The following is a 24,704-nucleotide window of genomic DNA, read 5'->3' on the forward strand; positions in this document are numbered from 1 at the left end:
CCTCTCTGGCCACTCAGTAAAAGATTTAAGGGTGGCAATTTTGCAACAGAAAAGCTTCAAAAACAGACTCCAGCGAGAAATTGCTGAGCTTGAATTAATATGCAAACTAGATACCATTAACTTGGGTTTGACTAGAGACTGGGAGTGGCTAGGTCATTACACATATTGAATCTATTTCCCTATGTTAAGTATCCTCACACCTTCTTCTCAACTGTCTAAATGGGCCAACCTGATTATCACTGCAAAAGTTTTTTTCTCCTGCTGATAATAGCTCATCTTAACTAATTAACCTCTCACAGTTTGTATGGTAACTTCCAACTTATCTGTATGTATATATATATATATCTTACTATATGTTCCATTCTATGCATCCGATGAAGTGGGCTGTAGCCCACGAAAGCTTATGCTCTAATAAATTTGTTAGTCTCTAAGGTGCCACAAATCCTCCTGTTCTTTTTGCGGATAGAGATGAACCTGGCTCCTGCTCTGAATCAGTGCAGACAGATTGTTTAAACTTTGTATTTAAGGGATTTCCCTCCAGGGGTCTGATCTTTCAACAGAGTCACAGGAGGCTGCCTGCAAGGATCAAATTGCAGAGTTGCAGCCTGGCTTCACAACTTGGACAGGACAGCATGGTGTTAGTGCACAAGACCAAGCCACTGAAATTGACTAAACACAAAGTGAAAGTGACTAGTCTATTTTTATTGACCAAGCTGGAGGATTTTTTTTAAAAAAGAAAACAAATAGCACAAAAGGTGCAAAGTAAATTAGATATTTAAAATTATTTCAGATAATATCCCTTTTAGGGGGTTATTGGTAACACATGAAGGATTATTTAAAAAAATAATTGTCTTTTAATTTGATAGATTCTCTTTAACTTTTTATGAATTATTTTTATTGTCACACGTTTGCACTTTCACATTCCAGCAAGTATGAGGACAAGAAGTCAGGCTATGTTTGTGGCATCTTGGACTTCCTGGAAACAGGAAGTACCAGAATTCTTACAAGAAAGAAATATCTAGCTAAATTTTGCATACTAAAGAAGTTAAGAGAAGCATAAACACTTTCAGGCGGTGTTCCAAATGGACTCAAACTGCAAACCTACTGAGATCATTCATTGCTAATGAAGGGGGCTACCTGCTTGTTCATTGAGGCATGTTCTTCATATTTACCTCAGTGAAAATACCCCAAACTATTCTAATTAAAAACATTTTTAAAAAATGTAGTTTGTGTAAATTGGAGCCCTTTTCCTACAAGTCCTCCCTCGGGAGAGGCTAAGAGACACGTGATCCCCACGAGAGAACATCTGTTGTTGTTTCTTACAAGTTTGTAACCACTTTTGAATTAATACATTGCTTATATGGCCTTTGCTACATTTTATAACAGAAATAAAAAGATGAAGGATGAGATAATCAGTGAACTGCTAATTTAATTGTAATCAATAACATCATAACGAGTGCATATTATCGAAGGAAAAACAATGAATCCCTACTCTGTAGCCCATTACTATGTACAGCAATGAGCATTCTTACTCTTAATAAAACAGACAAGAAGTTTATTATAAAGATCTTGAAATAAGTTATATTCACCTCCGACTTGAGTTATTTCTGCTGCCTTCAATTGATATGATAATGGGAGCGTGTTTCAAGGCTTTCAGAGCAGATTTTTATGCCATAGACTAGAAGGTGAATTTAACTGACACTTTCCTGATACTCAGACTTGCCTCATCTGTGCAGCTTACACATGAATTTTCAATCCAATTTTAACCTCAAATGGAAACAGCCACAAATCTGAATACCTCGTTGAAGAGCACAAAATGAATTATGTGGATAACAATATTTCATCAAGCTAGGAACTCAACTGTGTTATGTCCAAAGCAGTAAAACTGTGTAAATGAATTGCTAAGTCACAGAGATATTGAGGACTGATACCTCATCTTTTAAAAGCAAGATGACTAGTGGGAGAAAAAAATTGCCTCTCTCCCCTTGACAATTTTTCTTTTATTTATAAGTGAAAACAAATATCAAAAATTGATCCGTTCTTCTTTGACTTAAGTAACTCTAAATTTTTGCTGCGAAGGTTTCCATAAATATACACGAGAGCAGTAGAAGTTGAAGGTGTGGGATACAGATTATAAATATCAGAATTGTAAAGCCGTCCTTCTTAGTGTAACATAACTATGCCATGTTTTTGATATGCATTATCAATGGAGCTGCATTTCAGAGACAGTAACCAACAAGTTTCTCCTAGCTAAGATCCATACCATTTGCCCATTTGAGTAAAATCTGCCAACAATCAAATCACCAAGCAGCAGGACAATTCAAACTGTTCCCAGCATGGGAACTGCTGAGATCATAAGATAACATTCAGAGTGGGATAACTGCCCCATCCTCGCTTTCGAAATGATTTTTTTCGAAATGTGTGCGAGCCACAGCCTAACTGTCAGACTCAGAGGAAGGGAGGAGAGTAAAGCATCACATTTTTTTTTTCTATTTTTGGGCTTCTCTGTCTCCCATTGACGTCAATGAGAAAACTCCCACTGATAACTAAGCAGCACTGAGCCCCATAAAGCATTCACTACTCTTGACTTTTAGAGCAATTGGGAGCATGGACTGAACTCCAAAAGAAGAGCTTGTAGCAGAAATGATCCAGCAAATAAATCAGTATGTTACTCTGGAAAAACATGGCAGAGTAACAGTAACCCAGTCTGCCTAATTTGCTTAAATGTGCATATGAACATGTTCCGAGTCCAAACTTAAAACCTCCATTGCAGTACTTGAGAAGATGCTCCTTTTAAGAAAGGTGTTCCTGTGTGCGTAGGATGCGTGTGCAACTCCAGGTGCAGGAAGAACACACTTTACAGCCTGTAGATAGAAGGTATAGTGTGAAAAAATAAAAACATATCAGGTCTAATTGTGAATCCTTTGAAGGAATGTTCCTGGAAGACACCTGATATTTAGTTTTGACTTTCTCTTTCCAGGTTGGGCCTAGTTCCAGGCCCATGATAGCTCTCACTGACTTCAGTGGGCTTTGGCTTAGGCCCTTTGGTCTCCCAAAGCTGGTACATTTCCCACACTGTCTCGCAAATAGCTACTTGGCTATTACTTTTAGCCTTATTTTTTCCCTGTATATTATTTCCTCTTTTACCAGCCAGGTCCAGCCTGTCTAAATGGAGTTCTGATTCGCGCTCAAGTCTTGACTGAGCAAACATTGAGCTCATAGTGAGACCATGACGTATTTCCTATGAATGTAAATGCCAAATGTGACTTCAACTTGCATTTTAAACCTCTGTTGGCTCATAAGATAACAGCCGCTCTGTGGGGTTGCCCTTGTGCAATGAAAACAGAGTCAGTCCTGTTTCATTTCGGTCAATCCATGTACCATGCACCCTTAAGGCATAAACTGGCTTAGTCAAATATTATGTATGGAACATGCATCTCAACTTCCTACCTTATAGTGGGAATGCTGCTGCCACCTGGTGCAACTCAAGAAGCGGTACCCTGGCAGCTGTTTCTCTTTCTTTGTGCCACAGAGTGGCAATGATTCTAACCTACTTTTAAAATGTTTAAATTATTTTATTTTCAAAGTCTTACATTTTCCAGTCAGCAAGATTCAAGTTCTCACCCTTTTCTCCCACAGGAAGACATTAGCATTGTGGCTTCTTTTTCTAATTTGTTTTCTTACAATAATAGGTCTGTTGGGCATCAGTTTAGAGTATTTTTCAATATTTCCATCGAAGTAAAAGTTGATGAATTGTATGTTCATACGTTGATGTCTTGCATTTATTGTAGAGCTAATCTTGCAAGGCCCTACGGGCTCATCACCAGCTGAGATCAGCTTAGGGTCTTGCATCCCAAAGCATTTTATAAATGGATTTTAACATCTATTGATATATATATATATATATATAGATGAAGCACTTCAACCATGACTTTAAAAAAATCCCTCTGACTGTGTAATGACAAGCTAGAAAGGTGTCATCTCAAAACCAGAAGGTTTGTTTGGAAGGCAGACACGATCCATGGAAAATTTCCTTTCGTCAAAAATCCAATTTTCCATGAAAAAACAGTTTTGACAGAAAATTTTCAACCAACCCTAGTTCTAACTTCCAAAATTGCCATAGACACTATTCCCACTGATTCCAATGGAGCTGGGCTTTTGCCCTAAATGATTACAAGTTGTTTGTATGCTGCCTTCAGCTGTGTAAAGCCTCTGACGCTGGAGTATTTGCTGGATGGTAACTTTGGGAGAAGAGTTCTATCCCTGAATCACTAATATCAGACTTAGCACAACCAGAACTGGCATAGACTGCATTTCCTGGAGAAGAAAGTCGTGCTTACATTCACACACAAAAAGTTGTGGTAGGATATAAGCTTTTCTTAGCAACCTCTTAGCTGTTGTTTGTAATGAACAAAAAAATTTAATGAAGGTCTAGCATAGCCACTTGCTGCTCCAGGAACATGAAAGAGGTTTTACTTTACTTCCTGCTCCCCTGGGTCTAGAATAAGCTTGTTTTGTTGGGGTGGGGGGAGTGTTGGCTTTTAAAAGGGAATGGGCACTAATTGCAAATTGATTAATAGGTTTTAAGGCCAAAGGAACCACTATCATCATCTAGTCTGACCTCCTGCATAACACAGGCCAAAGAACCTCACCCGTAATTTCCACATCAGGAGCATAACTTCTGGTTGAGCTCGAGCAGATCTACTGGAAAGATCTTGATGTAAAGACTGTGAGCAATGGGACTAGTTCGTGCTGAGTTTAGGTTCTTGATTCAGAGGATTGGGAATCTGGAGTTTCATTACCGTTAAAAATGTCTGCCTTGTTTGAGATGTAAAGCTAGCTCAGACTAGTTCTGAGATCTCTAAACACTGGGGTCCCTACACTTTTAATTAGCTATTTAATGAGCTGCTAGCAGCTAGCTACATAAACTGTTTTTGAACTTTATGTTCTGAAAGTTCTATTGATGTTAACATAACTGTTCAAAACAAAGTGAATTGGGTTTTTCGAAAAGTGGGGAAAACATACAGTTTAAATGAATTGTGTGCTGGGTAACAGTATAAGAGAACTCCATGTCTCTAAAACTGTACTAAGAGAATGATTTACAGATCTGCTGCAACTGCAGCTAACATTCATGCAATGTGCATGATAGCTGATTTCCTGGTGCCCCCACCAACTCTTCCCTTCTGCCACTTGTGCTCCTCCCTCCATTTTCTATGGAAGGTTGCCACATCTTTCCTTTTTAACAATTGTTGTTGTGTCTCATGCCTGCATTTACTGATTTTCTGGGGCCAGAGATTATTTGTACATGGCCCAGCACAGAGACATGGCCTTTGCCATCAGCCTATTGTGGCCAATTAGGCCTCATAGTTCTTAAGTTCTGATCTTTGAACCAGTCTTCCACTTCTTTGTGCTATTCCTGGTGGCGGGGGACTTGATTTTACCCTGTTGCTGCCTTCATTCTGTTGGGTGGCATCCTGCCAGCCCTCTGTGGTGCTTATATACCATGTTTCTTCTGTCTTCCCTACATCAGGCCAGCTGATGGCTGACGTCCTCCTGGCCTTCACTGTGTCCGTCTGGGTTTGTTAACTGGGTTTGTTAACTCCGCAGATGTTTTCTGTTTTGTCTCCCCTGCTGTCCTTAGTCTGTAGCTGCTTCTTAAGACCTGTGTCCAACTTCTGCTTGCACTGTTGTTGCATTTTGCCATTACTTGGTGTGGCTACTTGATGTTTGGGCTCAGACCTTAGCTATGCAGGGTGTCCTCAGTTCTTTGGCTCCTTTATCGTAGTGTGTTGCCTGCCTAGTTTGGCATTCTCTTACCTGCTTCTGTGTCCTGTCAATCACTCTTCCCGTAGGTTGCAGCAGACCATCCCTGATGGGAAGCAGAGTCTCTTGGTTCTCCAGACCATCAGTCCCTGTGTTGGGAGGTATGGATCTCTTGCTGTCTGTTTTGCCTTTGTCATCAGTGTCTTGGCTGTCTTTACATCGGACTCAGTCATCCCATTGCTTTGTGGGTAACTGGGGGAAGATGTCTTGCACTCTAATTCCTTTTTGATGCTGAATCTTTTGATCTTTTGCTGCAGTGTCTGAGCACAGTGTGTCCGGTGTGCCATAGCTTGCTAAGTGTGCCTTCAGTTTCCTGATCACAGTTCTTGCCTCAGTGTTCTCCAGACAATCCACCTCCCAGAAATTGGAGTAGTGATCTACTGTGTCCATGCAGTTCTGGTCATTAAGTGTGAACAGGTCTGCTCTAGTCTTTCCCCAGGCTTGGGTTGGGGTTTCATGAGGCTGTAGTCTCCTGTTGTTGATTACTACACCCTTTGCACATCTTGCACTGTTCTGTGTATGCTGGCAACTGGGTGCCTGGCAGTACATAGGCTTTCTGGGCTGTCTCCAGCATGCCTCTGTCCCCAGGTGTGATGCATGTATCCATTTCATGATGTCAGCTCTGAAATCTGTTGGATTTCTGTGCGTCCTCTTTAAACAAAATCCCATCTTGCACAGACAGCTCATCCCTTAGCTGGTGGTAGAGAGTTTTGTCTCCCCTGTGAGCTGTGACACTTGCTCCTTGCGATCTGGCCAGTCCTGGAGTATGAACCATTTCACCATGTAGCACCCCATTCATTTGGTGCTTTGCTGGATTGCTGGGCGCCTCCATCAGAGATGCAACGGTATTGTAGAATGTTGATAGACTCTACCTTCTGTTCCACAGAGCCACCTGTGTTGCGCTGTGGAAGGTATGCCCTGCTCAGTGTACCTTCCACCAGTTGTGACTTTCCAGGATGATACCTTATCCTTACATCATAGTGCTGGAGTCTCAATAAAGTGCATTGTAATCACTGGGCTTCATTCAGGAGTGTCTTCTTCATGATGTTTGGTAATGAGCTGTGATCAGACGGCACGGATGTATGATACACTTTACATCCAAAGGTTGAACTGATGGAATAGTTCCTTTCCTAATAGCACCGCCAATAGTTCTTTTTCTATCTGAGCATATCCTCTTTCTGTGTCTGTCTGCTAGTAAATGCTGTGGGTTGCTGGCATTGCATGAGTGCGGTTCCTAGGTCTTCTCCTGAGGCATCACACAGTAGCCCTAGCTACTTTGCAGGGTTATAGTGCTTCAGGACTGGTGCTGCCCTTATGATTTTCTTTCCTCTTCCAAATGCCTATTCCTGAATCTCTGACCATTCCCCTGCTGCATCATTGCTTGTTAAAAGAAAAGGAGGACTTGTGGCACCGTAGAGACTAACCAATTTATTTGAGCATAAGCTTTCGTGAGCTACAGCTCACTTCATCGGATGCTGTAGCTCATGAAAGCTTATGCTCACATAAATTGGTTAATCTCTAAGGTGCCACAAGTCCTCCTTTTCTTTTTGCGAATATAGACTAACACGGCTGCTACTCTGAAACCATTGCTTGTTAACTGTCTCAAGGATTTACAGGCTCTGGCAGATGAGTGCAGTGTCTGGAAAGATAGTTGGCCATCCCTGTAAGTTGCTGGGTCAATTCAGGGTCAGGTCAGAGTCCCTCAGAAGTCAACTGATGTTTGATAGAGGGGACTTCACTTCCCTCAGCTTCAGTCTGTCTGCATTCAGCCTAATATTCTGCTTTCGGCACTTGTTTAAGAGTCATCAGAGTTTGTCTGGTGTCATGATCCTGGATTGCCTCTTCCTCCTACAATAAGAACGTCATCAGTTCCAATCTTGGTGCAGGAGAGTGCCTCTAGTGCATCATTTGGTTTACACTGGAACTAGGGTGACCATATTTCTTAACATAAAACCAGGATGATCCGGGGCCCACCCGAGCCACCCACCCTGCATAGGAGCTGGGGCTGATGGGGGTGAGTGCCCAAGCCCTGTGCCACCTGCAGCTGGGGCTGACCCCTGGAGCTCCACTATGCCCAAGGCTGGGGCTGAGCACCCAAATCACCCACATCAGGGGCTGACCCGCCGAGCTCTGCATTGCCCAGGGGGTCAGCACTGAAGGCAACACTGCCTGCCAGCAGCAAATTTCTCCACTGCTCCCTGCCTTCACCTGACCCCAGGGGAAGCAGCCGCTGCTCTCCGCTCTGCCTTGCAGCTGGGACAAATGCCCAGTTTTGGTGAAAAAGTAGAGATGGCTGAGATGGAGCTGAGAAAGGGGGCCTATCCCTGGCCAAAATAGAACGTATGGTCACCCTAACTGGGACACTTCTGGGGCCAGGCTGATGCCCACAGGCACTCATACTTAATAGTACCTGCCAAAAGGTCTGGCAAAGGGTATGAGGTGGCTGGATGGCTGCTCTAGCTCCATATGCCAGAACCCCTTCGTGACATCACAGACAGGGAACACTTTGGAGCAGTGACTTGTGTTCAGTGCTCCATTGAGTGGTTTAGGATCAATGCATATTCTGCGTTTTGCTGCTTAGCAGTGTTGGTGGGATTGCATTGCAGATGGCTTCACGATCTGGCTGGAATTGGACTGCCCACTGGAATGGCACAGGTGCAAATATGTTGATAGAATAGCTGGCAGCCTTCTATGGTGCATGTATATTGAGAGGCTTTGGATCTGCTGAAGTCACACGGCCAATCTCCTCCTCCTCCTCAGCCACTGCATGTCTGGCTGCTTTGTTCTTCCTGGGGTAACTGTGATATTGATACAAAGTGATACCCCTTGCACTGTTGCCCATAGGCTGGGCATTTTTCCATCTGCCTTTCGTGGTTCTTTACACAGTACATGCACTGGACCATGATGTCTGCATTTTCAGTCAGTCTATCTCTGTCCTGGTTCTTTGGTCCCGTTATCTTGAGCCTGTATGCTGCTTCTGCACTAGTGACTCTTATTATTTTGATCCTTTCCCTGGACAGTTTGGCCACCCTTGTTATTTGGAGACATTTCTCTGTGGTTAGATCTCTCAACGGCTCCCATAAGCTGGAATCACATGTTCCACAAACAATCCTTTCTGTAATTAGGGAATTTTCAATGTCTCCAAAGTTACCTGTGTATGTCACTGCTCAGCTGTGTATTGTGAGCATCTATTCCCTCAGCTGCTTCTTGGTTTTGAGTAAATAAAAAAGCCCAAACAATATGTCTCTACAGTCTCATTCTGTCTGGGGTCACAGTGCACATCAAAACCCTTTATCAGCTGTTCCAGTGTTCCAAGCATTATTCCTGGCAACAGTGTTCATTCACTTCTTGTCCTCCTGGCCCCCGCCCCAATATACTAAAACAGCTTTACCTTCATTTTCTCATCTTTATCCCCTGTGGTCTGCTCTTTATACAGAGCCAATTTTTGCATCCACTTTTTCCATACTTGGGCAAGGTTTTTTCTCTTGAAATCCAGCATTCCTCGTGGTCTGAGTCCTTTCGTGGTTCCTGTTTGCTCTGTGTCTAGGTGCTGCTTTGTTTTCCTGTTAGTCACATTCTCTTCTTGCTGCAGAGTCTCACCAGTCTGACCACTGCAGCCATGTTTCATGAACTGCATGCTGGGTAATAAGAATACAAGAGGACTCCATTGTTTGTAAAACTAAACTGGCTTTTTACAAATGCCAGAAATTTGTTAATATGACTTAGCTGAAAACAATGGCTTGCAATGGGCATGTGACCTGCACAGATAGTCACTGTGGAGACAGCACTATTGAAACTAGGTACAATATTATGTGTAAAGAGCAGTTGTCAAAGTCAAAGGGTCACCTGTTCATGTTATGCACTGTGCACCTGTAATTAATGGATATTGACTTCACTCGAGATTTACAGAGGTGTGAGATCAAAGTCTGGCTCTTAGTGTCTTTCATGCAACAATTATGGGTTGTGTTAAACACGTACCCACAAGTAACTCAGCCTTATGCCGAAAGAATACAAGTTATTTTATTGATACACTAATGGGTATTTCAATACTTTTACATGTCCATCAGGCCCAGATCCTCAAAGCTATTTAGGCACCTAACTCCCATGGGAGTAAAGTGCCTAAATACTTTTGAAGATCTGGGGCATAATGGTTAAGACCTGTACTTTAAAGATGTACCATTGTGTAGAAGGTATCCCAATATTACCTTGCTAGAACTTGTGAAGCTCAGATCAGCAAAGCTTTTATTTTCCCTGATACAAACTCTGGGTGTATCACTGGCAGAAGGTGATGAGGACACATACCATAAATTGGAGGTGAGGTTCAGCGTTTGCTATAAGGATGAGCTTGATCCATGCATGTTTTTATTTCCTTCTTAGTTTCTGCCCTTGCGTTAAGTGTGGCACTGACGTGTACCCATGTCAGGGTCCTTATATCAACTGCTGGCTAGAAAGAGGTTTGGACTCAGTTCCCTCTATAAGGAATATGGACCTGATCCAAAGTCCAGTGAAATCAACGAAAAGACTCCCATTGAGGTCAGTATGTTTGAATCACACCTTAAAATCTGAATTTTCTTGGAAGAGCTAAACTCCTTTGTGTCATTAACCTGGTAAGGTGAAATTGAAAGAGGAATAGTGCTACAAGTCCTATAGATGGAGGCTGCTATTTAAATGAAGAAAGGTTCTTCTTTCTCTTTGCCTTTTTTGCTCTGATTTCTGATGGTCACTATAGCAACAGGAACTAGCGAAATGAAGAACTAGAGCACACACACTTCAGTATGACAAGTTCAATTTACAGCCAGCTCAGCAATGTAACTCAAATCTATGTCATACTTAATGAGAATCTATACCGCAGGTAACAGATCAGCCTGGGGTTTCTATGGGCTACCATGTGGGGAAACCTCAGCTTGAGTGTATCCCCTGGTCTTCCTCTTTAAGGACACCAGTAAGGGTTGAAGCATTATAATTTCGTCTGGACTTCTGTCACAACTGTCAGATGTGTCACAGATCACATGAATTTTAATGGCTTTTTTTTTTTGTTATGTTCCCGATTTTTGACACTTTGGGTATTTTTCTATGTGAGTGAGCTAAGGGGCAAATTTTCAGCGAGAAGTATGAAGTTAAACAGACTGGACCCTTATGGGCACGTAATAGTGACTGGAACCTGAGTAGCAGCATTACGGTGACACGAATGACCAGATCAATGGACTTGGACTCCCAAGGGTCATAAAAATTTCACAAAGCAATTAATTTGTAGAGGCAAATCGGGTTTTAAAACATAACTCAATGGCAACACTGTGTAAAACAATTAACTGCAGCATACAAAGTCTCTGTGATCTTTAAAAACAGAAAGACGAAGACAACAACAAATGTTGCATGTGACCAGATGGAGTAGTATCAAGTCACTAGCAGAGAGTCACTAGCTAATGATGGGATTGAATTAGTATTCATACATTTGTGTTGAAGAGACTATGTTAATATCAGTGTTAAAGGTATAGAGCATACTTAGGTACAGAGCATACTTTTCAGAAGCCTGAGCAGACTCAGTGAGCAGAGTGCTTGTGGCAAATAAAACTGCTGTTATTGCATGCTTTTATTGCATGCTACAGTGATGGGTATTTTTTGCTGGGGTTCCATGACTTTTGCCCTTTTTCATCATGCACAGCCAGTGCATTCTTGATGTGGTCAGATTATTGCCATTATGGTCAGGGAGAAGCCACTGTTAGTTTTAGAGTGGGTCGACTGGTGCTGCTGTTGACACTCCAATTTCATACTCATTCAGGCTCTGATCCTGTAACTGGACCTGTGCATGGTGCCTCTGCAGAATCCCATTGACTTTAAAGGGGTTCCACAGGGAAGATGGGATCTGCCCATATGGAACAGATGGCAGGATCAAGGCTTCAGATATCATGGTGAGGGCCATTTTATAAGAAACTGAATAGAATAGAATATTGCTGAACTAAGGAGGGGTTGACTTTAGAGAAAGGAGGTGGTGTGTGTGTGTGTGTGTGTGGGAACATATGAAAATTAAGAGAAAATTTGGCAACCCAGATGTATGATCTTGCCATTCACAAACATGCTAATGTCCCAGTGGCTTCAAAAGAAAGTGTGTGTGCATGACTATGAACCTAAGAGTTGATGAGAGCCCTCCATTTAATTTGACTGGCTCTTCTGGATCAATAACCCCCTTCATATATACAATGACCAACAAAGGAAGAGGAAGGAAACTCTCTTGGAACTGGCTTGTAAAGAATGAAACCAGCTGGAAGTTGAAAGACAGATGTAGAATTTCCTATATTTATGCTGATGCAATCACTTTTCTTAACTGATACAAAAGTATTCTAATTAGGTTCAAATCAACTTGATTTTAAAGTAAACTGAAAACTGTTGGATTCTTAATTAAAGCCCTGCTACTAAGAGGTGCCGTGTACCTTCAACTTCCACTGACATCAGTGGGAATTATAGGGTGTTCAGCACCTTACAAGCTCAGGCCCAGGGATTGGACACTGAGGGTTGGGTGCTCATTTAATGATTAAAACATATATCAGTTTGTTAAATACAATATTACATTCACTGTTGGGCCTGTAATTCATTATGACAAGATGCAACCTGGTGTAATGTGTCGTTAAAAGACAGTGTTTTGCGGGGCCCAGTATTGATATATTCAAATTTAATATGAGGGAGGAGACAATGATCTTAGGGTTAAGGTGATGGACTGGGATATAGGTGATCAGCATTCAATTTCTGGCCCTGTCATAGACTTTGTGTGTGACTTTGGGCAAGTCACCTGATCCCTCTGTGCCTCAGTTCCCAGGCGTCTGTGTGTATGTTGCAGCCCTTTCACCTTGACTTTTTCTCAGTCTTGTATATTAAGATCTTTGGAGCAGGGACTGCCTCTTACTATATTTGGTTAGCGCAGTGAAGCCCCAAATTCAGTTGTTGCCCCCGGGCACTACCGTAATACACATAATAGATATTATATACAGTAATGCTCTTGGGCTAGGCTGCTGGGACTTAGCTTTTGTACATAATCATGGGCTGATTTAAGAGGGATTTTTTATGCAACATTATGTTTCAAATGGGGCTGTTAGACTTCAGATTGTTTTGTGGCAGAATACAATGCCGCAAAGTAGGGCAGGTACTACAGAATCAAGATGCCAGACAGTCAAAGGGAAATCAGTTGTTGTAAGGTAACCATTAAATAATCAGAGCTCAAAAGGGCTTATATAAAAGCTGCACAAAAACAAGAATGGCTTTTTAGAGACTTGGTTAAAATACACGCTGCAAGCACTAAAGTAATAAGGCCTCCGCAATCATTGCAAGACAATGTTTACTATATAAACATGGTTGACGGATGCTGTCTTAGTAACCAGGTTGCTAATTGTAAAGCATACTTATTTCACAGTGGTAGTGTGTTTAGGCTGTGCTGTATGTGATCAGAATTAGGGTTAGATGTTCCATTTAGACACAGCCATGTGCTGCACTAGCTTAAGGGGAGCTGAGGGAAAGATTGCACCTGATTTAAAGCTTACTCACCAGCTTTACATTGGCATAAGGCCACTGAGTTCAGGGGGACCACAGATTTATACCAATGTGGATGAAAGGAAAATCAAGCCCATGGCGCCAAAGGGAGGCAGGGCCCCATGACAGTCTCCCTGCTACATAGGGGGACTGAACATTACACTGATGGCATCTGTCACACTGTGGTGGGGGCCCTCATGTGCAGTGTTTGACAGTGTCTGAGACCACCGTCCCTAGGTGGCTGCTTATTACAAGGCCGACACGATATAATTAATTCAGCACAGTGATTTCCAGCTGTGTTTCGGTGTGTCTGCATGCTGGCAGGTGGGGCTTTGACACGTGAGCGTGAATACATTTTCCTGCGGTTTTGCATGAGAGTTATGGGCATGAGAAATGTACAGGTCATGATTCACCAATCTGGACGATGTCGCTACAAATTGTCTGTCTGCGTGGAGTACAGCTACGCTGCAATGTGAGCCCAGGGTAAGTGGGACTCGAGTCAGATGACCAGTGTTAGGGAACCATGGGCTTGAGCATCTCCATTGCATTTTAACCTTAGGTAAAGGATTTTCTGACCCTGCTCGAAGATGGGGTTCTGGTGTCCACACTGCAGTGCAGAAACCTGTGTCGGAAGTAACCATATCCCGGAGTGCCTGGCAACCCCCCGTGATATGCAATGTTACTGCTTTAGCCATAGGATTGTGGTGCACTATGGGAAAATTCTGCTGCCCACCGTCCATGTTACAAGAAGTTTGAACTGCCCACCAACAAAGCCTGCTTTGAGCAGTCAGTTAGTTCTGTGACCTCCCAGCTACTAGAGCCAGCAACATGAAGGAGGCGCCTTTTGACGAACTTCTTTTGCCTGAGCTTTCACTCCTTTGTCAGGAAACTGGCAGAGCATCCATGAGGTGCTGGTGGACCGTTTTCTATCCCACCAAAGGCACCTGACAGATTTCCTGATGGATCTGCAGGAGGAGGCAAAGGAGGAAGAGGAGTACCCTGGCATTGCAGATTCTCACTGGCAGATGTTGCGCAATATAATTGGCATAGCTGCTGATGCCCCTATGTAACCCGCCAGTTCTGGTAGTAGGGCCACCAGCACAGAGTAGTGGGACCACATCATCATGCAGACCTGGGATGCAGAACTTTGGCATGAAGAAAACAATATTTCTGGCGCTTTGTGAGCAGCTTGCCCATGGCCTCCAGCATAGAGAGACACACATAGAGGTCACCCTTGCCGGTGCAGAAGCGCGTTACTATAACTATCTGGAAGCTGGCTATCCCAGACTGCTATAGGTCTATAGCCAACCAGTCTGAGGTTGGAAAGACAGCTATGGATAAAGTGATGGCCACAGTAACTGAGGCAAGCAGGTGGGTGGTTTACCCCAAGGTTGGAGGTATTAAAGCTACTCCAGAGGTAATTGCTGGCTTTGACAGAATGGGGTGTCTTAGCTGTGGTGGGGCTATTGATGGGACTTGTGTGCCCATAGTTTGCCCTCCTCAAGAAGCGACTGAGGACATAAACCGGAAAGGGTACCGCTCCATTGTTATGCTGGCGCTGGTGGACCACTGAGGCAGATTTATAAATGTCAATGTGGGCTGTACTGGAAAAGTTCACGCTGCCAGAGCTTTTTGCCACCTGGGAGTCTACATTCATGGATCGGCTGGGACGCTGTTCCCACCAAATGACATTGATATTCATGGTGTTCCTGTCCCCACTGTTATTCTGGGGCCCCCATGTGCCCTCTTTTGACCTAGCTTATGAAACAATACCCTGATTTCAGAGACCCTGGCCAAAAAAAAAAAAAAAGGTTTAATTACACTCGCAGCAGGTGTAGACTGGTTGTTGAATGCGCTTTGGGCAGACGCAAATCATGTTTGATGTTTACAAAGGCCTTTGGGAGCCAGTGTATTGAAGGCGGTCCACATTGCTGTGGCTTGCTGTGCTCTTCACTGGTTAATACTCAACACAGTCCTCCTATCGCTGCATTTCCCCTGGCCCCAAGTTCTCCTTTCCCTTCTTTATATGTTTAGCCCTCACTTGGGGGTGGACGAGGGGCAGGGGGGTGGAGGTTTTCACCTGAGAGGTGTGGAAAAAGGAAGGCTGCACAGGGTTTAGTTGCCCTGCCCGACTGCTCGTGAGTCCTGAATACTTGGACCACCCTGACATGGAGTTGTCCAAACTACCGCTGGGCGGAAGTTCCATTGCTGTGGTGTGGGAGAGGCAGCAGGGGCCGGTTGAGCTCTGTCCTCCTCTCTTAGCTAGGGGACCATATTTCCCTATGCTGAATATGGGACACCTGCTAAAATTACTCGTATTCAAGCGAGTTCAACCGCAATCAACCAGATTGACATCAAGTTGACTGAGCCCCTGTTAAAAGGAAATACTGCGAGGTTGGATTATTTTTATTTGCCTTCTTATCTTTAAAGCTTTAGGGTTCACACAGGGAGGGTGACACACACAGCCCTACAACCCGCAGACAGACAGACAGACACACACACACACACACTCCCATACATGTCTCTCACACAGAGGGGGTGACTGACTGACCCAACCCTCCCTGCTTGGCACTGTCTGTCCTCCATACCTGGCTGGGCCCCTGGGACGGACCCGCCTCTCCTGGTGCCGCGCCTTCCCGAGACAACACATGGGGGCAGGGGGAGGAACGCAGGCTCCCATGTCCCGCCCCCTGATTTCTGCCAGGGTTCACACCAGAATGTGGCCAGCAGTAGCCTTTCTGCGCTGTGCGGGAGGGAAGGGACGGGAGCAGGAGCCCCTTCCTCTCCTTGTAGCTGGAAGCATCTTGTCTCTTCCTGCCCGCACAGTATCAAAAGGCAGCTAACACCTCTAGGCTGCTGATGGCCACCGACATAACCCATCTGCTTCCTCTCCCCAGGCTACAGCGCGGGCAAGAAGGGGTTAAGCCCTACATTGTGCACCAGGGCCCAGGGAACCTGACTTCAGGGGCTTCAGCAAAGCCGGCCAAAGAGGTGGCTTAGCAGGGGAGTGGCTTAGAGGACGGAGCAGCCCTGGGCTCCCTGAGGGCAAGACACAGGGAAGGCAGTGTGTGTGTGTGTGTGAAGAGAAGGCTAAGCCACTGCCGTGGAGTCCTGCAGGTTCAGGATGGCAACAGGCTGGAAATCGCTTCCCCCCCCCCCCCCCCGCCCACGCCAGACCTTAGCTGAGGGGCTGAGAAGCGTCCCCATGCCAGCGCTGGGCAGGGCTTTAGCACGGGCAGGGCTCGGCTCCTCCTGGCCAGCGCCCCGGGCCAGAGGGTCTTGGGCTTTCCTGGGGCACCGGCCCAGGCAGAGGCAGTGGGGGAAAGAAGGAGCCTGCCAGCCAGGCTGTTGGTGAGCCGAGCGCTCCGACCAGGGGCTGGTTCTCCACACAGCCCTGGGAGCAGGATGTGCCCCGCTGGTGGGGATGGGGAGGGGAAGGGGCAAAGCAGGGGGAGGACAGTAAGAGGGGGAGCCTGTAAAGGGCCGATGGGTGGGCAGCAGAGGTGACGCATAATTGGCCGCTGCCTGGCACCTGCCCGCACTTACCAGCCACCACAGCGCGCAGCCAGTGCCAGTCGGAAATGGGATGACGGGGGACAGGACCATGCTGGCCAAGAGCGCCTATGCAGCGGGGTTTGTGCTGATGGAGAGAGCGGCCTGGCCCCACTGCTGCATCTTTGCCCTGCTACCAGCCCCATCATCGGCCAGTGGACCCCGCCACTCATCGCTGGTGGCGGGCAGTTCATGGGCAGGGATCCAGCCAGCAGCAGGAGCTACCAGTAGTAGCGGGGAGGAAAACAGAAAATTCAGGACAATTTGCTTGTTTTTAAGAAAAAGTCAGGACACCTTCAGGAGGGCTTAAATACAGGACTAACCCTTTAAAAAGGGGTCATCTGGTCATCCTCCCCTTAGCCACCATTCCTGGGCAACATGCCATTGGTCCAGTCTTTTGTTCCTCTTCTTCTGATGCTGGACCTGCTGGTCCACCCTCTCAAGAGCATCGACCATAACTTCATCATGGAAATGCTTCCTGCTGGGATGGTCCATGAGGATACATCGGGCTAGGGATTGAGTTCCTGACGAACAGCAGGCAGTATGGGTTGTGTGTCCTGAAACAGAGGCTTATTGTTTAACATAGCTACGTGGAGGAACACAGACACAATAAGTCTGGAATCTGAAGCACATAAAATGTAACAGCTCTAAAGTGAGCCTGCACATACTGTCAAGGGGAGACTTCAGTGCTCACGCTGACTCTTGGCACAGCCTTGTTAACCGTAGTTATAGAAGTGCAGAGGCAATGGTAAGTTTAAAATTAAAACCTTTACTCTGCTTCATAAACGTTTCACAACTAATTGCCATCTAGGGGTGTATTGCACCCTGGCTGCAAAAGGCTTTTGCTGTCATTTCAGGCTGTTCATATTGTGGAAGACATAACAGCTCTTGTGGTGGCAGAGGGACATGCTATTCCAAGCTGCTGGAGGGGACACTTGCAGTGTATGCAGCAGAAGTATTCAAATGAATAGTGGCTGAACAGCACATTTGTAAGTGGGGTGGACTAGTCAGCTATACAGAGGGGCCTGAAAGAGCTATACCCTCTTCCCCGCAGTGTGACAAGCTATCTGGAGTTCCTGCTTCAGCAGAAGTTTGCAGCTATCAGCAGCCAGGATTGGGACAGAAGCCAGGAGGAAATTGACATGATACTGTGTTAGCATCTACATGGCTTTCCCTGCAACTTTCCTCCACCCCAGCATGGATTACCTCTAACTGAAGTGGACGAGTTTTGAAAATATAGAATACTGTTTCCCAAACACACACTAACAGGCAGCTGCATAGACCCAGGAGGAGCGATTGCAGAGTGGCAAATTTCTAATTAGTGCAGGGAAAACAAGAATGACTGTAGCAAATCTCTGTGATTTACCAGTTAAAATAACTTTTGCAGCTGTGTATGAAAGTTTGCAATTCCGTGTTGCCATTTTAAATTCCACACGGTGGGCCGGTTGGGGAGATGCCTAGACGTTATGATACAGTCTGCCATTAGTGGCCAAACACTGGAAGCCAGGACATAACCATTTTTCCATTGCTTCTTAAAGCTGAAATCCCGCCCGTTACTGTAATAATAAACTTTGAATTTGAATTATACACTTCCCGGGCTCTGGGGTGGCTCCTGTCTCCATTGGGTTCTCTGTCACCCCAGGAAGGCAGAGGGTCCATGGCTCCCCACAGTTGCCCAGGCTCCCCGCGCTGCTCTTACCCAGGCCAAGCTCCAGTTTCTGGCCTGGCCAGGGGGGTTGGGTCCCTGGGTAGGGGGCCAGGAAAGTGGGAGGGCCATGGCCCCTTGGCCTCCCCATTCCATCACCCCTGGCACATACTCCACACTGGCTCTTGGCACTAAGATTCAGGAGGTTCCAGATCCTGGCATACGCTCACGTGCATAGCCAGCACCCCAGAAAGACTATCACATATGCACAGTTTAAGAGCCATTTCACAGCCTTTCCCTTACACTTACTCAGCGGATACCAGATCACTGTCTCTAAACCATCATCAAAGCATTAGAATCCTCTCGTATTCCACTTCTCTGCTGACAGTATCCTCTCTAATAAAAGCCCTGTGTCCTGCTGTTGACGTAAGCTACGCAATTCTGCACGGAAATGAAGCACACTGCATCCTGACGGCACACATGCGCCTCTTCCCTTTCCTCACACACAAGAGGGTAGAAAACATAGATCTCCTCCTGTCACAGTCACATCTCTGTTACAGACCCCAAAATAATCCATGGATCTCACCTATACACCTCTACCAAGCAGAGCTAACGACTGCCTCCACCGTTCAGTACAGCTATATCTGACAGTGACCATGGTCATTTTATCTGGAGTGCATGCCGAGACGCGCTTAGCCTGCTCTTGTATGCCAGCTTGCAGCTGACAACCTGCTTGGTAATAAGACCCCAGTGCCCTGCTAATGAGATAACATACACAATTCTGCCTTGAAATGATGCATAGCGGCTCCTGAAGGCACACATGCAGCTCTTCCCTTTTCTCATTCACACTGGCGGGTGCAAAATATAGCTCGCCTCATATCCTCCTGACTCCTCAAAGTAACCCACACCTGTCCTCATATCACAAACACGGTGTTACCAAACAGGCCCAGATACTGCCTCCACCATTTAGTGTCCATATGCCTAACATCTAAGGCACTGACTGCAACCGGCACGTGTGAAAATCAGTCCGATTAACTACTGCCGGCTCTAGGAGAACAGGGTGCTGCGTGGCTGGGGTTCACTAGCAGAGTTGGGGGATGCCATGCCTCCCACACTTTACCCCGCAACCTGTCTTGCCTCCCCTACCATCCATCCCCCTACCCATAGCCCCAAGCCCCTCTCCCCTTATTCTCCCACTTCTCCACCCCCTCAGACCTCTCCCCTCTCATGAAACATTCGCGTGGCTAATTTTTTCCCCAGAGACTTTGATTACGTTCCACCCAAAGTGAAATTGCCAGCCAACAGCCTCCAGCCACTTAGTCCAAAATTCTGTTTGTCTTCGGTGGGAAGTTATTTATGGAACCTTTCAGGGAAGGGCGGGGGAAACTGCTGAGGAAACTGCTTTTTTGAGGGGTGGGGCCCGGGGGGGGTCTGTAACTTGGGAACCTCCTGCTCAAAGGACTCCAAATGTAGGTCACTAACCCCACGTTGAATCGTCCAGAGGCATAGCAAATTTCAAAGCACTCCAACAACGCATGCCAATATTAGAGGACGTGGCCCAGGCGACCTTTAAACAGGTATCATTTGGCAGCTTCAACTATCGTGATGTTCCTGTGCCACTATAATATTCATAGATTCATAGATTCATAGATATTTAGGCCAGAAGGGACCATTATGATCATCTAGTCTGACCTCCTGCACAATGCAGGCCACAGAATTTCACCCACCACTCCTAAAAAAGACCTCACACCTATATCTGTGCTATTGAAGTCCTCAAATTGTAGTTTGAAGACCTCAAGGAGCAGAGAATCCTCCAGCAAGTGACCCGTGCCCCATGCTACAGAGGAAGGCGAAAAACCTCCAGGGCCTTCCAATCTGCCCTGGAGGAAAATTCCTTCCCGACCCCAAATATGGCGATCAGCTAAACCCTGAGCATATGGGCAAGATTCATCAGCCAGATACTACAGAAAATTCTTTCCCGGGTAACTTGGATCTTACCCCATCTAAAAACCCATCACAGGCCATTGGGCCTATTTACCATGAATATTTAATTACCAAAACCATGTTATCCCATCATACCATCTCCTCCATAAACTTATCGAGTTTATGGACACACACACACAATTTCTGCCCACCACCTTAAGCGCAGACTCCGTGGGTGCTCTGGGGCTGGAGCACCCCCAGGGAAAAAGTCGTGGGTGCTCTGCACCCACCGGCAGCCAAGCTCCCCGCTCCTCACCTCCTTCGACCCTGCCCCCTAGCGTGCTGCGTCCCGCTCCTCCCCCTCCCAGCACTTCCTGCCCCCCCACCCCGCCTAACAGCTTTTTGTCAGCACTTAGGACTTTCTGGGAGGGAGGGCAAGGAGCAGGGACCTGGCTCGCTCAGGGGAGGAGGCAGAGAAGAGGCGGGGACTTGGGCAAAGGGGGTGGAAATGGGGCAGGGACTTTGTGGAAGTGGTGGAATGGGGGCAGGGTGATGGTGGTGTAGCGGCGGGGGAGGGGGTGTCAATCATCCATTGGGCAGAGGGGAAGTCGGCCCCTATGCCCACCACCACCAGTGTAATCCTTTGAACCAAACACTGATAAATATAGCCTGAAACAATGACTTTAGCGAACTCTTTTTTCCCACATGAGATTATAAACTGAATCCAAAGTTGCTAATTTTACCATTTTTGAGCGTTTCTCATTGCTCCTCCAACCCAGGTTCCCTTCCCTCTGCGCGCTCCCTGTTGTGAATGGGAGCACTACAAATCAAGAGGATAATCGTCTTGAGAACAATATCTCAGCAGGCGGATATCATGCTCTCTCCTTAGCTGCGACTTGACTGTGTGTTAGTTGCTAACCAAAAAGCAATGGCTTCTAGGAGGCCAAAATAGAGCTGAATCTACCATGAAAGTTGCAAAAAGGGAAAAAATAGATTTGTTTCCACACTCAAATTTTTGCCAGTGTTGCTTTTATGCTGCAAACTTTTGAGCAGTAACTGGTACCTATATTTGCAGCTGAGTGCAGGGATTTTTGTTCAAGTAGCTCAGGTTATGTTTAAAGTACAATTATTGCAACATTCATTCTTGTCGTGTGTCACAAAATAACCGATTGTTCGTAATAACTACTGCTTATTAGAAGATTAGCATTCACGGAGATGGTGGGATTTATCACATTTGAAGTTTAATTGGGAGAGGTGAAAAGAGGATTCTGTAAAAGCAGGGTTAGCACAGGGAGGGTAAAACATCTGCCAGCAGCGCTAGCTCACTTTAAAACTATAACCCCAGCAGAATTAGAATCCATCTAATATCACATTTTGGCCTCTCTCTCTCTGATCTCCTCTTGGATAGCCTTGACATTGTCATAAATGTAATGGTGCCAAAGCTGAACTCCTACCTTTCTGACCAGTGTCCGCCTGCATTCTTTGTGTCACTGTTACTATCGCTGTGAGTCTTCCCGTCTCTGAGGTCCGTAACCTGCGGGGGGAAGGGGAGGTCATCCAACTCCTTCCTTTCCATTGGCCCACATGTCCAGGCACTGTCCACATCCTGACACTTCTCCTTGCATCACATTCTAACATCTGATCATTTCTTTCTGTCCATACTACTAAAACTTCATGTAGGCACCCACCACCTCCTGTTTGGCTGACTGTGACCATCTCCTCCTAACACCCACCTCACCACACTCCAGTCTATACTAAATAGATAGCTAAGGCAACTTCCACACCTTTTTGCCTCCTTCCACCTACTCATGTTTTCCACTCCAACAAATTCAAGTTTCTTGTGCACCTTCAAAGGCCGTTGAAACTCTTCCTCTTCCTGCCCTCCCCATGGCCCATCTCCTCTGTAGCATTAACAAAGCTGATCTTAATGCCCATGTATCAGCTTGACCCTCAACTATCTCTATGCTTTCCTCAATGTGGCCCTTTCTGCTTCCTTGAACTAATACACATGGTTCCTTCCTCCTTCAAATCCTCACCTTCCTTAAGACCCACACCTGCTCTGATACCTGCAAGAAGTATGTGAGTAGTTCCATAGTTTTCATAGGCACGTGCTCGCTACCTGGCTGAATTGGATCACTGGACCCATTCTCCTTTCTTCTCTCCCTTCTATTGGCTACTATACTCAGTTGTTGCATCTCATTTCAGATTAGATTGTAAGCACAATGGAGTCTTTACCCTGGTTGGAACCACTGGGTATTATTAATATTATTCACAGTATCATAGGAGCATTTTGAGAATCTAGAATGGGGCCCTTCTATGAACCAAGATCACACAGGAAATCTGTAGGGACTGAAGCCAGATATCTTAAATCCCAGTCCAGTGCCCTAGGACCTGATTTTTAAAGGGACCGGGGCACCTGCACATGCAGGTTGGCAGATAGTAGAATTTTCAATTGAAATTCACAGGAGTTAGGTACCTCAGTGCTTTTGAAAATCTCACTAGGTGCCTACCTGCATCTTTAGATGCCTAAGTTTCTTTAACAATCTGTCTCCCTTAAACACAAGATTATCTTCCTTTCTTGTCTCGTCATAATGGGTTTGTTGCTTTAAATTTGCAATGCAGTGGTGAGCAAAGGATTTCCGGCATGTGATTTTTTCCCCCTTAGTTAATGGGAGGCATGTGACTGAAACCACACATGTTGCTTTGAAAATCCACCTTCCAGGTTTTAAGCTCCATTCTGATCTTCTGTCCGCTTCATGTTCCACCCCTCTCTTTCAGGCTCTATGATCATCAACATGAAAAGCACTCTAAAATGGTCTTTTTTGGCTCAATCCAACAGTCCCACTTTCATTCCTCTGTCTCAGAATCTCTGAGGACTCAAGGGAAAATTTGTTCACCATTGTTCTCTTTTTTATTTTTATTTTTGAGTGGTCTAAAGTTTTCCAGCAAAACCTTAAATCACTCTGTGCACATTTGCCAAAAGACGAACAAGTTCACACATCAGGGGCTCCTTACAGTCCTCCATCCTACCACAAGTGCCCTGTGTACAACCCTCCCATCCCCCTTTATTTCAGGGACTCCCTACAGCCCCTCCCAAACCATACCAGGGTTTTCCATTCTCTTCTTCTCCACATGCCCGTGGCTCTTTATGTCCCCCATTCCTCCCCTGCATGCCTCATCCTTACCCCTACATTTGTCATTTCTTTTTTGGGAGACACATCTTTCAAACTGTTCTGGGACAGGAGGAAGGGCAGACCTGAGATGGGGGTATTGTTACGCTGGACTGTGTAAATATTTGACATCAACCAGTACTTTGATCTATAGACAGCTAAAAAGAGAGTTAAACTGCTGGCTCTGTTAACCAGCTGCCAGGGGTTGTGTGTGTTCTGATTTCCCCTATTGGGGTTTTCCATTTTTCACCAAAATCAATAGGATTCAGGCCACTGATGCTTAGAACATTCCCTGACATTTTGAAATTGATCAGATGCAGCATTCAAAAGTTATGTTACAGACAAACGCATAATTGCCAATAGGTTGAGTATTAGGCTGTGCTTCACTTGGCCAATAACTAACCATCTAAAAGGGGCATCATTAACATTTAATATATTAAAGCAGCCTAGCCACTCAACTGCCTGAGGTACTGACAAACAATGCCTTACCTGGTCTATTGGTGAGCTGATGGTTACAGAATGACAACAAGCTCCATTTGCAGGCTCGCTGCATGAACAATCCAAGTCAAGATGGCAGAACCACCAGGTCAGAGTTCCTGAGGGATGGGAAATGAAAATTCACAACCTACCCATTAATTTTCAAACACCTTTTAGTTTGGAGCTAGTTGCATGTTTCTGAACTGGACCTGCTATTTTACAAAGTAGTTGGCTATTTTATTTTCCTTGACTTTAATTTATATTTGCAATACGTAAAAAAAGAACAAAATTCTGTCAAAGTTTTTGATTTGTACTTCAGTTGCTGACATGGCATTATGATGATATTTTAGGTCCTAGGAACAACTCTGATGTTCTAAGTGACAGTGGTAGACCAGAACTGGTAGGTCCTACCCGTAAGATTACGCCAAGACATTCAGCTCAAGATTTGTTTAGTTTCAGTTTCACCTGAGTTTTACTGCATGCACAGGTACAACACAGACTGACAAGGGCACTGGGCTCGGATTCAGGAGTTCTAGGTTCAATTCCCAGGTCTACCATCGACATCCGGTGTGCCCTTGGGCAACTGTTAGAAAGAC

At 45.4% G+C, this 24,704-nt stretch overlaps 1 long non-coding RNA gene across 1 annotated transcript; it reads right to left on the reverse strand.

The window, feature by feature from the left end:
* Nucleotides 1–17,377: 17,377 nt before the first annotated feature.
* On the reverse strand, nucleotides 17,378–24,172 carry LOC142072854 (uncharacterized). Its single transcript, XR_012669457.1, has 3 exons — nucleotides 24,121–24,172; nucleotides 21,916–21,995; nucleotides 17,378–17,450 (listed from the first exon to the last, which is right to left on the reverse strand). It is a non-coding gene; the product is annotated as an uncharacterized LOC142072854 (long non-coding RNA).
* Nucleotides 24,173–24,704: the final 532 nt, after the last annotated feature.

The sequence above is a fragment of the Caretta caretta genome, chromosome 7 (assembly GCF_965140235.1).
Source record: "Caretta caretta isolate rCarCar2 chromosome 7, rCarCar1.hap1, whole genome shotgun sequence".
Lineage (NCBI taxonomy): Eukaryota > Metazoa > Chordata > Testudines > Cheloniidae > Caretta > Caretta caretta.